The sequence below is a fragment of the Rana temporaria genome, chromosome 10 (assembly GCF_905171775.1).
Source record: "Rana temporaria chromosome 10, aRanTem1.1, whole genome shotgun sequence".
Classification (NCBI taxonomy): Eukaryota; Metazoa; Chordata; class Amphibia; order Anura; family Ranidae; genus Rana; species Rana temporaria.
In genome coordinates, this window is record NC_053498.1 from 56,979,666 (window position 1) to 56,995,843 (window position 16,178).

Sequence of the window (16,178 nt, forward strand, 5' to 3'; positions counted from 1 at the left end):
TTGGAAGGAAAAAATCTGTTTGGTGGACAAGAGAGAAACTCGATCTTGTACCCTGAGGAAACTACTTCGCAAACCCAACGGTCGGAAAGAAGAGACCTCCACCGAGCCGCGAATTCGCGAAGTCGACCCCCCACCCGAGACACGGGCAGGGGGCAGACCTTCATGCGGAAGCAGGTTTGTCCGCAGGCTTGTAAGGCTTGCGGTACCAGGTGCGTTTCTGCCCTGCAGCGGGGGTCTTAGCAATTCGAAAACTTTTTCCTGCCGCACTGGGCGGGTGAAAAAAACGCTTGGGGGTAGTAAAGGAGGGCCCTTGCTTACGGCGAGGCTCCTTGCCCTTCCAAGACTGCGGGAGCAGTGTGCTCTTACCGCCTGTGGCATCCTTTATGATGTCATCCAGGGACGCCCCAAAAAGCCATTCACCCTTAAAGGGCAAATCCACCAAGGCCTTCTTGGAGGACTGGTCCGCAGACCAGCACTTCAGCCACACAAGGCGGCGTAGTACCACTGCGTAGGCGGAGGCTCCGGAAAGCAAGGGGAGCATATCCAGGGCTGACTCACAGACAAACTTCAGACCCTGAACCAACTGTTCAGCCAGGTCCTTACAGGTCTCGGAAGCATCCTGCGCCTCCAGCTCCTGTAGCAAAAACTTTGCCCGTTCGGTCAGTGTCTGCGACACCAGAGTCCCGGCCAAAACCGGTCTTACTGCCAAACCCACTACTGTGAACATGGAGCGGGCCACAGCCTCCACTTTCCTGTCTGCAGACATGTCCGACCGTGTGTAGGGCCTAGCGGACAGGTTTCCAGCGGACAAAAGTTTCTTAGCATGCTAAGAAACTTGTCCGCTGGAAACATGTCCGTCGGACATGTCCGATGGTTAGTACGACTCATCGGACATGTCCGCTGGTTATGAAGTATAACCAGCGGCCCGAAATCCCACGCATGCGTCGAATTGATTCGACTCATGCGTGGAAGCATTGAACTTCCGTGTTAGAGAACGTCGGTGTCTTCTACGTCACCGCGTTCTCTGTCCACAGGGATTTTGGTCTGATGGTGTGTACACACACACACACACACACATCAGACCAAAAGCTCCCAGCAGACATGTCCGATGAAAACGGTCCGCGGACCGTTTTCATCGGACATGTCTGCTCGTGTGTACAAGGCCTAAGTGATCCCTTGAAGACTGCTGCTGCTGAGTGCTAGGCTCCACCTCCATGCTGCTGATACAATAATAATCCTTCTCCTCCTCCTCCTCCTCTTCCTGTGTTGTAGGCGGGCATGCAGGACCACTGTCTGGATAAAGGGGGCCTTGAGAGGTAAGGAAGTCCTCCTCTTCCTCCCTCTGTTCTGCCTCAAGGGCCTTGTCCATTATTCCACGTAGAGTGTGCTCCAACAGGTGAATTAGAGGGACAGTCTCACTGATGCATGCACTGTCACTGCTCATCCTCGTGGCCTCCTCAAATGGTGACAGGACAGTGCATGCATCCCTGATCAAGGCCCACTGGCGTGGGGGAAAACACCAACGCTCCCCTGACCCAGTTCTGCTGCCATATTGGCACAGGTACTCATTGATGGCCCTCTGCTGCGTGTGCAGCCGCTGCAGCATGGCCAATGTAGAGTTCCATCTGGTGGGCATGTCACAGATTAGGCGGTTCTTGGGCAGGTTGTATTCCCTGTATTCTGTCAGCCGAGCAGTGGCATTGTATGACCTTCGGAAATGCACACAGACTTTCCTGGCCTGCTTCAGGACATCCTGTAAGCCTGGGTACCTGCCCAAGAACCGCTGCACCACCAAATTGAGAACATGAGCAAAACAGGGCACATGGGTCAGTTTTCCTTGTCGCAGGGCAGAGAGGAGGTTGGTGCCATTGTCACTAACCACCATTCCTGGCTTAAGCTGGCGTGGCGTCAATCACCTCTGAGCCTGCCCCTGTAGAGCCGACAGAACCTCTGCCCCAGTGTGGCTCCTGTCTCCCAAGCACACCAGCTCTAGCACCACATGGCATCTCTTGGCCTGCATTCCTGCGTAGCCTCTCGTACGCCTACGGAGCACGGCTGGTTCAGAGGAAACATCAGCACAGGAAGAGGCCACAGAGGAAGAAGAAGAGGGGGTGGAGGAGAGAGGTGTGTCACAACCAGTAGTAGTGTTTTGGAGGCGTGGTGGCGGAACAACCTCCAACACTACTTTACCTTGCCCTGCATCCTTCCCAGCTGCCAGCAGAGTCACCCAATGCGCCGTGAAAGAGAGGTAACGTCCCTGTCCATGCCTGCTGGACCATGAGTCAGCGGTAAGATGCACCTTACCACTGACCGCCCTGTCCAGCGAGGCATGGACATTGCCTTCCACATGCCGGTAGAGAGCGGGAATAGCCTTCCGTGAGAAAAAGTGACGTTTGGGTACTTGCCACTGAGGTACCGCACATTGAACAAACTCACGGAAGGGGGCAGAATCTACCAACTGAAAAGGTAGCAGTTGAAGTGCTAGCAATTTCGCTAAGCTAGCATTCAACCGCTGGGCATGTGGATGGCTGGGAGAGTACTTCTTTCGGCGCTGCAGCAGCTGGGGCAGGGAAATTTGTCTGCTACCATCAGTAGATTTTCCGCATGTACTACTAGGTTGTGACACACCTATTTCTACACCTTCAGTCCTATCAGTGCAGGCTTCAGAGAGGACCAAGGGTCTTGTGGGGTTGGAGCTCCCAGCTGATGAGGGGCAAGGGGAGGTCCGCTTTGTTATTTGGTGTGGGTCTTTCTGGTATGCTTGCCAACGAACTGAATGGCAGGTCGTCAAGCATGTGGTGCCCAAGCGGGTGAGGATTTGGCCACGCGAGATACTCTTGAGACATATGTTGCAAATAGCAATGGTGCAATCTGATGCACATGTCTCAAAAAAGGCCCACACCAAAGAACTTTGGCAGTACCGTTGAGACGCAGCAGCTCCCTGCACAGGCGTAGCTCTGCGATGTAATGCAGTTGGTGTGCTGCCCTTAAGCTGTCCCCTGGAGGGCATCCTGCCTCTTTGGAGATGTGCCTGTGCCTCTTCCTCCTCCTCCTCCTCCTCCTCCTCCTCTCTCCTATCAGGCACCCAGGTAGAGTCAGTGACCTCATCATCCCCTCCCTCCTCATCACTGTTGAAAACCTGGCAGTGTGCTGCAGCTGGGGGAATATGACTGCCAGATTGCTGTCCCTCTCGGGCACCCGCTCTCTCTGGGCTCACATCAATGCCTTCCTCTATCTGTGTTCCGTCATCGGAGCCTTCAAAACGCTGCGCATCTTCATGTAGCATGTACCCAACACTGTGTTGAAACAGTTCGGGGGACTCCTCAGGAGGACATGGTGGGACTAGGGAAGGATTGTGTGATGCCATTGTGCAGAAGGAAGAGGACGCCTTGCCAGCTGCTTTGCCAGATAAACTAAGCTCAGCCTGGGCGAGAGGATGAGGAGGATGAGGACGGCTTGGTCATCCACTCTACTAATTTCTCTGCATGTTGAGGCTCAACACGGCCAGCTCCCGAAAACAATGACGAGCGTGTCAGACGGCCACGTCCTGAAGAGGATGCACCGTGTCCACCACCAGCGTTGCCTCTAGATGCAGAGCCTGCTTGCCCTTGTGACTCTCTGTCTTTCTTTGTTGTCCTTCCAGACATTTTAATAGCATGCACAGGACAAAATAAACAGCACCTGTCCAGTAAGAGCAACTGCGTTTATGGGCAAAAACACAGCAAACGTGCAGTATGATCGACTGCGTTTATGGGCAAAAACACAGAAAACGTATAGTAAGATCGACTGAGTTTATGGGCAAAAACACAGCAACCGTGCAGTATGATTGACTGCGTTTATGGGCAAAAACACAGAAAATGTATAGTAAGATTGACTGCGTTTATGGGCAAAAACACAGAAAATGTATAGTAAGATCGACTGAGTTTATGGGCAAAAACACAGCAAACGTGCAGTATGATCGACTGCGTTTATGGGCAAAAACACAGCAAACGTGCAGTAAGATCGACTGAGTTTATGGGCAAAAACACAGCAAACATATAGTAAGATCGACTGAGTTTATGGGCAAAAACACAGCAAACGTGCAGTATGATCGACTGCGTTTATGGGCAAAAACACAGCAAACGTGCAGTATGATCGACTGCGTTTATGGGCAAAAACACGGCAAACATGCAGTAAGATCGACTGAGTTTATGGCCAAAAACACAGCACACGTGCTTTAACAGCGACTGCGTTTATGTGCAAATAAATAACACACGTGCAGTAACAGCTAATGCGTGTATGTGCAATTATATAGCACACATGTCATGCAGTAACAGCAACTGCGTGTATGTGTGCAATTAAATAGCACACGTCCACCAACACTGGGCCGGATTCAAAGAGATTTGCGCATTTATTACGGAGGCGCAGGGCTACGATTTTGCCGTGCGCCCCCGCAATTTTTTTGTGCTGCCCTCGATTCACAGAGCATAAGCTCGGTAAATTGCGCGGGCGCGCCGGGAAAATGCCCGGCGCAGGAGCACGCAATTTAAATGATCCCGTAGGGGGCGGGAATCATTTAAATTAGGCGCGTTCCCGCGCCGAGCGCATGCTCCGTCGGGAAAGTTTCCCGACGTGCATTGCGACAAATGACGTCGCAAGGACGTCATTTGCTTCAAAGTGAACGTGAATGGCGTCCAGCGCCATTCACGATTCACTTACGCAAACTACGTAAAATTCAAATTTCGCGACGCGGGGACGGGTATACGTAACATGGACTGCCCCTGCTAATAGCAGGGGCAGCCTTGCGTGAAAACCGCCGTATGTAAACAACGTAAATTGCATACGCAGGGCTTGCGCAATGTTGTGAATCGGTGTTAGTATGCAATTTGCATACTATACACTGAGCACAACGGGAACGCCACCTAGCGGCCATCGCTAGAATGCAGCCCAAGACATGCGGGCATAAGAGCCTTATGCCGCGCAGATCTTAGGCTGCAGTCGGCGTAACAAGGTTCCTGAATCAGGAGCACTCGTTACGCCGGGGCAAGTAAGCAATTGCGCTGTGTAACCTATGGTTACACAGGCGCAATTGCTTCTTGAATCCACCCCACTGAGTACTATGTTTAAGTTTAAACTAAACTGCATGCAGACAATACAACAGGTTAGAGCACTGCAGCTAGCACAAAGAAATTGCCTAACAATAGGAATAGCTGATCTAGCTAAGCTATACAGTGTATAAATATATGTACAAAGCTAGGATGTATATATATCCTCTACACACTGCAAATTTAACTATACTGACTAGCCTTCCTGCTCTATCTATCTATCTATCTATCTATCTAGTATAAAAGACACTGGGCTAGATTCAGATAGATTAGCGGATCTTTAGATCCGCGTAATCTATCCGATTTACAATCCCCCGGCGCAAATTTGAGAGGCTAGTGCAGTATTCAGAAAGCACTCACCTCGAAACTTGCGCCGGCGGATCGTAACTCCCCCGGCGGAATTCAAATTCCGCACCTAGGGGGAGTGTAGTATTTAAATCAGGCGCGTCCCCGCGCCGATTTAAATGCGCATTCGCCGTCCGTGAATTTTCCCGGCGTGCATTGCTCCCAATGACGTCGCTAGGACGTCATTGGTTTCGGTGTGAACGTAAATTATGTCCATCCGTATTTGCGACCGACTTACGCAAACGACGTAAAAATTCAAAACTTGGCGCGGGAACGACGGCCATACTTAACATTGGATACGCCGCATATAGCAGGGGTAAGTATACGCCGGAAAAAGCCGAACGCAAACGACGTAAAAAAAAAAGGGGCGGGCGTTCATTTCTGAATCGGCGGAAATCGGAATTTGCATATTCGACGCGTAAAAAACCGAAGCGCCACCTAGTGGCTGGCGGGAGATTGCAGCCTAAGATCCGACGGTGTAAGTCACTTACACCTGTCGGATCTAAGGGAGATCTATGCGTAACTGATTCTTATGGGCTATTAATATTCCTGGCTATGCTCTCTTTCGGAAAGACAGGGTAAAAAGGAAAGGTGGAGGGGTCTGTCTCTATGTGAGAAGTGACCTCAAAGCAAGCGTGAAAGAGAACCTGGTTGATGGAGAGTGTGATGAGGCTGAAGCATTATGGGTGGAACTGCATACAGATGTGCGTAGTTCAAAATTAATCATTGGAGTTTGTTATAAACCACCCAATGTTAATGAGGAGGTGGAGACTCAGCTCCTTGCACAGATGGAAAGGGCTGCAAGGTCTGGGACGGTGATAATAATGGGGGATTTTAACTACCCAGAAATTGACTGGATTAATGGCACTTCTGGGACAGTTAAAGGACAAAAATTTAAAAACCTATTGCAGGACAATTTTATGGTGCAGTTTATTGAGGCCCCAACTAGGAATGATGCCCTGTTGGACCTGATAATTTCAAACCATGCAGAGCTTATTACTAATGTTCAGATAAAGGAACACCTGGGTAGCAGTGATCATAACATGATTTCATTTAATGTTAACTATAAGCAAGAAATACATACAGGAAATATTAAAACACTAAATTTTAAGAGAGCAAATTTTCCAAGGATGAGGGCTGCTCTCCAGGACTTGGACTGGGAGGGACTATTGGCACAGATGAACACAGAACAGAAATGGGAATTCTTCAAAAAGACTGTGTGGAACCTCACTGCAAAGTATGTTCCCATGGGCAATAAGTTTAAAAGGCTAAAAATAAAACCTATGTGGCTCACGGTCAAAGTTAAAAAAGCTATAAACAATAAGAAAGTAGCTTTTAAAAAATATAAAAATGAAGGAACACTAGTGTTGTTTAAATGTTACAAAGAATATAACAGGATATGCAAAAAGGAAATCAAGGATGCAAAAATTCAAAACGAACGACAGATTGCAAAAGATAGTAGGACAAACCCCAAAAAAATCTTTAAATATATTAATAGTAAAAAGGTGAAGTCTGAGCATGTAGGCCCCTTACAAAATAATCTAGAGTGGGTGACTGGGGACAAAGAGAAGGCAAATTTACTAAATGTTTTCTTCAGCTCTGTGTATACAATGGAGCATGGGGGAGCTCATGTCCAAAATGGGGGTGGGAGTGACACAGCCCCAAATCCACAATGGCTCAAAAGTGATATGGTCCAGAAATATTTAGACAGAATAAAGGTGGATAAAGCACCTGGACCTGATGGCATCCATCCACGGATCCTAGGTGAGTTGAGCTCTGTCATTTCAAAGCCACTGTATCTAATATTTAGGGACTCATTAAAGACAGGAATAGTACCACTGGATTGGCGCAGGGCCAATGTGGTGCCCATATTTAAAAAGGGAACAAAGTCTTTACCAAGTAACTATAGACCTGTTAGTTTAACTTCTATAGTTGGGAAGATACTGGAACGTTTAATAAAAGACCACATGGATGAGTTCTTGCAGGAAAAAAACTATTTAAGCAGCAGCAAACATGGATTCATGAAAGACAGAAGTTGTCAGACAAACCTGATTTCCTTTTATGAAGAGGTAAGTAAAACCCTGGACAGAGGCGTGGCTGTGGACGTGATATATTTGGATTTTGCAAAAGCGTTCGATACAGTTCCGCACACACCGCTCATGTGTAAGGTAAGGTCTACAGGATTGGATATATCAGTTTGTAAATGGATAGAAAACTGTCTGAAAGACAGAATTCAGAGAGTCGTGGTTAATGATTCTTACTCTGAATGGTCCAATGTTATGAGTGGTGTACCCCAAGGTTCAGTGCTGGGACCCTTACTTTTCAATATATTTATAAATGATATTGGGTCTGAGATCAAAAGTAACATTTCTGTCTTTGCAGATGACACCAAGCTATGCAGTGGAATAACGTCCTTACAGGATGTCTCCAATTTACAAGCCGACCTCAATGCTCTGTCTGATTGGGCGACTAAGTGGCAGATGAGGTTTAATGTAGATAAATGTAAAGTTATGCACTTGGGGGCTAAGAATATGCATGCATCATACATACTAGGGGGAGTACAATTGGGGGGGGCTGTAGTGGAGAAGGATCTGGGGGTTTTAGTTGATCATAAGCTCAATAATGGCATGCAATGCCAAGCTGCGGTTTCCAAAGCGAGCAAAGTCCTTTCTTGTATTAAGAGAGGTATGGACTCCAGAGACAGAGATATAATTTTGCCCCTGTACAAATCATTAGTAAGACCTCATCTGGAATATGCAGTTCAGTTTTGGGCACCAGTTCTCAAAAAGGATATAGGAGAACTGGAGAAAGTGCAGAGAAGAGCAACCAAACTGATAAGAGGCATGGAGGAGCTCAGCTATGAGGAAAGATTAGAGGAACTAAATTTATTCACTCTTGAGAAGAGGAGAATAAGGGGGGATATGATCAACATGTACAAATATATAAGAGGTCCATACAGTGAACTTGGTGTTGAGTTATTCACTTTACGGTCATCACTGAGGACAAGGGGGCACTCTTTACGTCTAGAGGAAAAGAGATTTCACCTCCAAATACGGAAAGGTTTTTTCACAGTAAGAGCTGTGAAAATGTGGAACAGACTCCCTCCAGAGGTGGTTCTGGCCAGCTCAGTAGATTGCTTTAAGAAAGGTCTGGATTCTTTCCTAAATGTACAGAATATAACTGAGTACTAAGATTTGTAGGTATAGTTGATCCAGGGTAAATCCGATTGCCTCTCGGGGGATCAGGAAGGAATTTTTTCCCCTGCTGTAGCAAATTGGATCATGCTCCGCTGGGGTTTTTTGCCTTCCTCTGGATCAACTGTGGGTATGGAGTTGGGTGTATAGGATTTTACTGTGTTTTTTTATTTTGTTTTTTGTGGTTGAACTGGATGGACTTGTGTCTTTTTTCAACCTGACTAACTATGTAACTATGTAACTATGTCCGATCTCAGAGATACGCCGTCGTATCTCTTTCTGAATCTCCCCCCTTGTGTCCCTATCTATCTCTCTCTCTCTCTCTCTCTCTCTCTCTAACTGACTGTCTGACTTGTCTTTAACAAAGCCGGAACACACTACACAAGGCCGCCTTGCAGGCAGCCTTATATAGTGTGGGGCGTGTACTAAACCCCCTGAGCCATAATTGGCCAAAGCCACCCTGGCTTTGGCCAATTATTGTTCTTCGTTTTTTGCGCCTTGTGATTGGCCAAGCATGCAGGGTCATGGTGCATGCTTGACCAATCATCAGCGCGCAACAACGCAGTGAATTATGGGCCGACGCGCATCACTCGAATTTGGCGCGAACGACCCGTTTTGTTCGAAATTCGTCGAACGTACGAACAGACGATGTTCGAGTCGAACATACGTTCGAGTCGAACATACGTTCGAGTCGAACACAAAGCTCATCCCTAGTGGAGGCTACATACGGGGCAGAGCCTGTAAGCCAAGCATACAGGCATGGATCACACACTAATGTCCAGCCCAGTAATTGGTGCCACATGCCCACACACACATACGAAGAGACACCAGGTGCGCTTAGTGGGAGTACAATATGTGAGCAGCATGTGTAAGGATAAGCATAATCCATAGCAACAATCTACATATATACTGTATCTCCTACTTCATATATGCAAATAAATACATACATATATAAATTCCGTAGAAACATAAAAGTATATAAACATATCGCATGATGCATAAATATATAGAGACATAGTTATAAAAACGATTATAATGTGCATTAAAAAGTCCCATATATAAAAAACGCATATACATATAAAATATGCATACATATATGTATATATACACACACACTTATGCATATATAACATCATGCCATATAAAAACATATAGATTAAAAAGCACATAGTGTAAAGTACACCATACGTACACATATGGAGAAGTACGTGCATAGGCACTAACGTCCCTAATGCTAATAGCACGTGTACACACATTGCACCAACCCACCGCGCACTAGACCCATGGGACAAATCCCATGGGTATAGAGAGAGACCATTTCTCACTTATAAACAGACCAACAATGCAATCGAGTATATCATAACATTACAGAACATGCCCTCCGTATATAGCCCTCCACTGTACCTAACCGCTACACCTTAAAACACTTTGCAAAGGCTCCTTATTAAGCAAAATTAACCTAAAACCTCTATCAGACTTACTAAGCTAAAGTGACCCACTTATCTTGTTGACACTACTTGGCATAAAGGGATGTCTAGCGGGCAGTGCCAATGCCATCTGTCCCAAGAGACACCACCCATATGGGAAACCGACTAATGGAACGACCAACCCATAGCTACAAAGAGCATGACCTAGTCTTTCTCATGTAGTGAAAGAAGGAAGGGGTCAGTGTCAGCACCTACACTATCCCACTACCATGGCAAGGTCACACTATATTATGCAGCTCTATTTCTTCATTGAGGCCTTGCGGGGCCATGGTTTTCAATGTGAAGATCCAAAAAGCTTCTCTCCTACATAGAATCTGATATTTCTTACCATTATCAAGATCACTTGATATGGCTTCTATGCCAAACACTTTGAGGCCATCTGTACTACTGTTGTGGAACTCCTTAAAATGTCTAGGTACTGAACATTTATCTTTGTCAGGATGCTACTTCTATGTTCATTCATCCTGGTCCTCATAGGTCAAGATGTACTACCAATATACAGGAGCCCACATGGACAGAGTAGACCATAGACGACATATGGGGTGCCACAATTGATGAATTGCTTTATCATGTGGCTCCTCCCGTCTACCCCTATCACCTCTTTTTTCCTGTGGCACATGTGTACACAGTTGCCACAGTTCCCCCCTTCGCACCTATAGCTGCCCTTTTGATCAAAAAGAGTTGTCCAAAGGCTATTTAGCCCTTTATTCTTACTTTTCTTCACTCTACTTGGAGCAATAATGCTCCTCAGGTCTCTAGGCCTCCTAAAGACCAAATTGGGATGGGACGGCAAGCATTTATTCAAGAATGGATCAGATTCTTCAGGAACTTTATTATTGAACCTGGTACAGAACCTTACTTGTGGTGGCTCATCTTTAGCATACTTGTTGCAGTGGCGGCCCGTCCATAGGGGGCGCATGGGCGCCCCCCCCCCCCTCCCAGGCAGTAAAAAAAAAAAAAAAAAAAAGGGCCCTTTAAGAAAAAAAAAAAAAAAAGTCCTTAAGTGCACTATGTTTGAGCGCCGGACAAGTGCAGTATGGGAAATGCCACGTCAACGCAATCATGAGATTGCAGACGAGGCATTTAATTTGCAGGCTTTAAACCCGCTTTGTGGGCGCTTTCCATTGCGCAAAACCGCATCCGGTCCGGGTGCTTCGGCTTTGCATACTAGTAATGACTCCTGGTTATCCCAGGCAGTCAAAACCGGAAGTGACGTCAGCAGCTCTATGGGACGCTCAGCCAGCATAGTGTGGACTCTGGAGTCAGGACGCGGATCACTAATGGGGTGGATGGGAAAGGAGCCGACAGTGCCGAACCTGAGCCTGTGCACAGTAAGTAAGAGCCTGAAGCTGAAGGTGAGTGTGGGGATCGGAGGTTCTCTCTCTCTCTCCAGCTGAGAGAGAGTTAATTTCTCCTGTCATGTCACTCTCTCGCAGAGTGGCTCCATTTGTTGTGTTCACAGCTCTCCCCCTCCCTCCAGATTGTTCTCCTCTGGCTCTCCCTGTCATATATCTCCCCTCTGTCTCTGCAAAGCTGTTCCAATGTTCTTATCTTTTCAGCCCCACTGAGTTAGTCTCCCTGCAGCCTTTTTCTCCTGTACTTTCCCTCTTATCAGACCATTTTATGTCCCTGCGATCCCAGCACTCCAACTGCTTAGCCCAATATAGATTATCTGCTCTCTCCCCCCCAACACAGGCACAGCTGATCAGCTACATTCCAATGGGATGTACAATTAATTCTACACTGTCCAGCAGCTGCCTTTTTTTATCTTGTGCCCTATATAATGTGCTCTGCACCCCTCCCCATGTAATGTGCCCTGCACCCCTCTCCTACATGTACCGCCATACACTCTGCACCCCTCTCCTACATGTAACATGTACCGCCATACACTCTGCACCCCATCTCCTAAATGTACCGCCATACACTCTGCACCCCTCTCCTACATGTACTGCCATACACTCTGCACCCCTCTCCTACATGTACCGCCATACACTCTGCACCCCTCTCCTACATGTACCGCCATACACTCTGCACCCCTCTCCTACATGTAACATGTACCGCCATACACTCTGCACCCCTCTCCTACACGTACCATACACTCTGCACCCCTCTCCTACATGTAACATGTACCGCCATACACTCTGCACCCCTCTCCTACACGTACCATACACTCTGCACCCCTCTCCTACATGTAACATGTACCGCCATACACTCTGCACCCCTCTCCTACATGTACCATCATACACTCTGCACCCCTCTCCTACATGTACCGCCATACACTCTGCACCCCTCTCCTACATGTAACATGTACCACCATACACTCTGCACCCCTCTCCTACATGTAACATGTACCGCCATACACTCTGCACCCCTCTCCTACATGTAACATGTACCGCCATACACTCTGCACCCCTCTCCTACACGTACCATACACTCTGCACCCCTCTCCTACATGTAACATGTACCGCCATACACTCTGCACCCCTCTCCTACATGTACCGCCATACACTCTGCACCCCTCTCCTACATGTAACATGTACCGCCATACACTCTGCACCCCTCTCCTACATGTAACATGTACCGCCATACACACTGCACCCCTCTCCTACATGTAACATGTACCGCCATACACTCTGCACCCCTCTCCTACATGTAACATGTACCGCCATACACTCTGCACCCCTCTCCTACACATACCACCCACTACCATACACTCCGCAGTATTTGCAGTCTTTGATTCTGTCACGTATGCTGTTAGGTCATGGTATTGTAAAGCTGTTTAAAGCAATGTAGAAATTTCTTAATTTTTCATTGCATTGATTTTTTTTTCTTGCTAAATACTCCTGACAGTAGTGGAATACAGGGGCGGAGTGGGTGGATTATATAAGGGGTGTGGCTTATGAAAAGTGGGAGTGGTCAACAAGGAGGGGCAGAGTCTGGCGCCCCCCCCATCCTAAAACTTCACCAGTCGCCACTGCTTTGTTGTTCTTTCTTCCTGTAGCAGAGGTAAAACAGCAAAACAGAAAAAAAAATTCTGTTGTACCCAAATACACCATTATGAAAGTATATTTTTATATAACACCCTGCTTCAATCTGTCGTTTTGGAGGGCCACTGGTTTATCGCACCAGTTATAAAACTTTTTTCCCAGTAACGTTTGTCACTGTGTGTAGCAGAGTTAAAGCAGCAAAACAGAAAAAAAAAATCTGCAGTACCCAAATATACCAGTTACAATGCTGCACAGTGAACAGTGCACAATACAAATCCACTATAATATGATTTCTATGTCAGAAAGTATATAATAAGTGTATTACACCCCTATATACTGCACACCAAACAATAGTACACCTATACCAGTCCTTAAAAGGACTTTTGTGGACCTTTTAGCTAGCAATTTGTTTCAATACAGCCTGTCCCTGCTCCACACAGCAACCTCTCCCTACACTGACAAAAATCAGAATGTAAAATGGCCACCAGATCAGGTCTATTTATAAGGTAGGGGGTATGTCCATGTGCTGAAATGTCTCAAATTGGCTGTCCTGTACCACCTGATGGAGGTGTTATGGGTCAAAGTTCTTCTCAATGTAAAATTTTGGATGGGCGCAAATATCGCCAGATGTCCGCCTGTTCGGCGAACCGCGAACGAGCAAAGTTTGCCGCAAACCGACCGCCGGGTGAAACCGCCAGGCCATCTCTAATCTCCACTTGCTTCCCGGTCCCGTGCTGAACGACCAGCCCAATGCATTGTGGATACATGAGGTTAGCTGTTCGGCACGGATGCCATTCGGAGATTGCCTTAGTGACATCATGCTCTCCACCTCGTCCAATCAGAGAATGCTCTGCATTTATTCAGAAAATGCAAAGCATTCTATAAAAAGGTGCCTAAGCTGAGTGACCAACCTCCTGTATTAAGGCCAGCTGTTCAGCACAGGTCTTAGAAGTGATTTACTTTAGGGATTTATATCTAAGCGCTTACTTAGCCCCCCCTTCTTAAAAAGAAAGCAGTGAGTTTGTTGCATGGATCACTATGTAAGCTGTTACTTGGTAAATAGTTACATAGTAGGTGATTATGTGTCAGTATTACCTTGTATATCGTTCAGGTGCTTATCTAATAGTTTCTTGAAACCATTGATGCCCCCCTGCTGAAACCACCGACTGTGGAAGGGAATTCTACATCCTTGCCGCTCTTACAGTAAAGAAACGGAAAATAGAGAAGGGAGGCACTCACACTGCCACATCTGTAAATAGGGGAGGAAACAAAAAAATGGTACTCAATAGTAACCATAGGTCGGACTTTAAAGGCATGGAAACAATGGAGAAGTAGCAAAAATAATCAACATTTACTGAAAAAAAGTACATAGTATAATAAGTGTTCAAAGAATAAAAATCATCTAAAATGATACAGTATGTACAGTGAGCCCTTGTGCATCTGCACGTTTCACCACTAGGCTTCTTCAGGACACACGATCAAGGTTCAAAGAGATAACAAGCAGAAAAATTATGAGTCGGACTGTCTTAGAATGGGCTTCCCACATAACGGTGTCCTGCCTGGTGATATAGGGGGACACCAAAGCTAACAGATGCTGAAAAACAGGGTCCGTCATCCGGAGAAAAATCCTGTAGTCATCAGGGTATTTCTCCTGCATCTCCCACAACAAAGGCATGTGACAGAATTGGTCACGCTCAAGCAACCAATTCTTGGTCCAGGAACTTCTCCTCACCCTGTTCATGGACTGGACTTGGGTTAAAGCATGAAGCCCAACACTAAGCACAGCACAAACTCGGCGACGAGAACATACCCGAAACATGGCTAGAACATGGTCGGCCGGTCAGAACGAACTAAAATAACGCACTGAAGAACAGCAAGGCCTATGAAGAACAGCCTAAAAATCAGTAACGAGCGGACAAGAATGCACTGAAAAAAACAGATATGAACTCACTACACGCACTGAAGAACAAATACGAACCCACAAGCACAAACTGAACACCAGAAAACAATCTTTAAAGCACGAAGACTGAAAAGCGCGAATCGTCTCTCACCAAACTTTTACTAACACGAGGATCAGCAAAAGCAGCCCAAAGGGTGGTGCCATTTGAAAGGAACTTCCCCTTTATAGTCCCGTTGTATGTCACCGCGCTTTGGTCTGACTTTTTTTGCATGAACGTGTGTGCAATTCAGGCTGGAGAGGAATCACGTCAGAAAAAACAACGGCTTTTTGAACGTAAGGAAAAGCGATGTTGTGTACGTGGCATAAGACAGTGAGACTCGTTCTTTTTCTGCTTGTTATCTCTTTGAACCTTGATCGTGTCCTGAAGAAACCCAACGGCGAAACGCGTAGACACACAAGAGCTCACTGTACATACTGTATAATTTTAGATGATTTTTAATCTTTGAACTCTGTTGTTATACTATGTACTTTTTTCAATAAATATGGTTTATTTTTGCTACTTCTCCATTGTTTCCATACCTTTAAAGTCCGACCTATGGTTACTATTGAGTACCATTTTTGTGTTTCCTACAGTAACGAAACCTCTACTTAGTTTAAGTTTAAACCTCTTTTCTTCTAATTTTAATGAGTGGCCATGTGTCTTGTTAAACTCCCTTCCGCAAAAAAGTTTTATTCCTATTGTGCGGTCACCAGTAAGGTATTTGTAAATTTAAATCATATCCCCTCTCAAGAATCTCTTAACATATTAATGTGAGAATAAATTCTGCAGAAGAAAAGCTCCCAGACCACTATTGTAAAGTAAAATCACTTACCCATGAAGCTGAGAGACTAGAAGATGTGACTTCTTGCAAGTTACTAAGCAATCCGTGTACCAACTGCTTATGATGATCAAGCTAAATGAATAGTTATATTAAGATATTAATAAGGTTATAATTAAATTTAAACTTTTGATATGTAAACTACAAAAGAAGAACAATTCTGAATGTGCAAAACATAAATAGGGGGCCTTTGCATTGTAACTCTATGCGTCCTGTGTGTTCTGATGCACTTCCTCTGTGAGCAGAGACCATCAAACATGGTCCCATGAAGAGGAATTAATTTGTAGAGGCCACTGACACAAG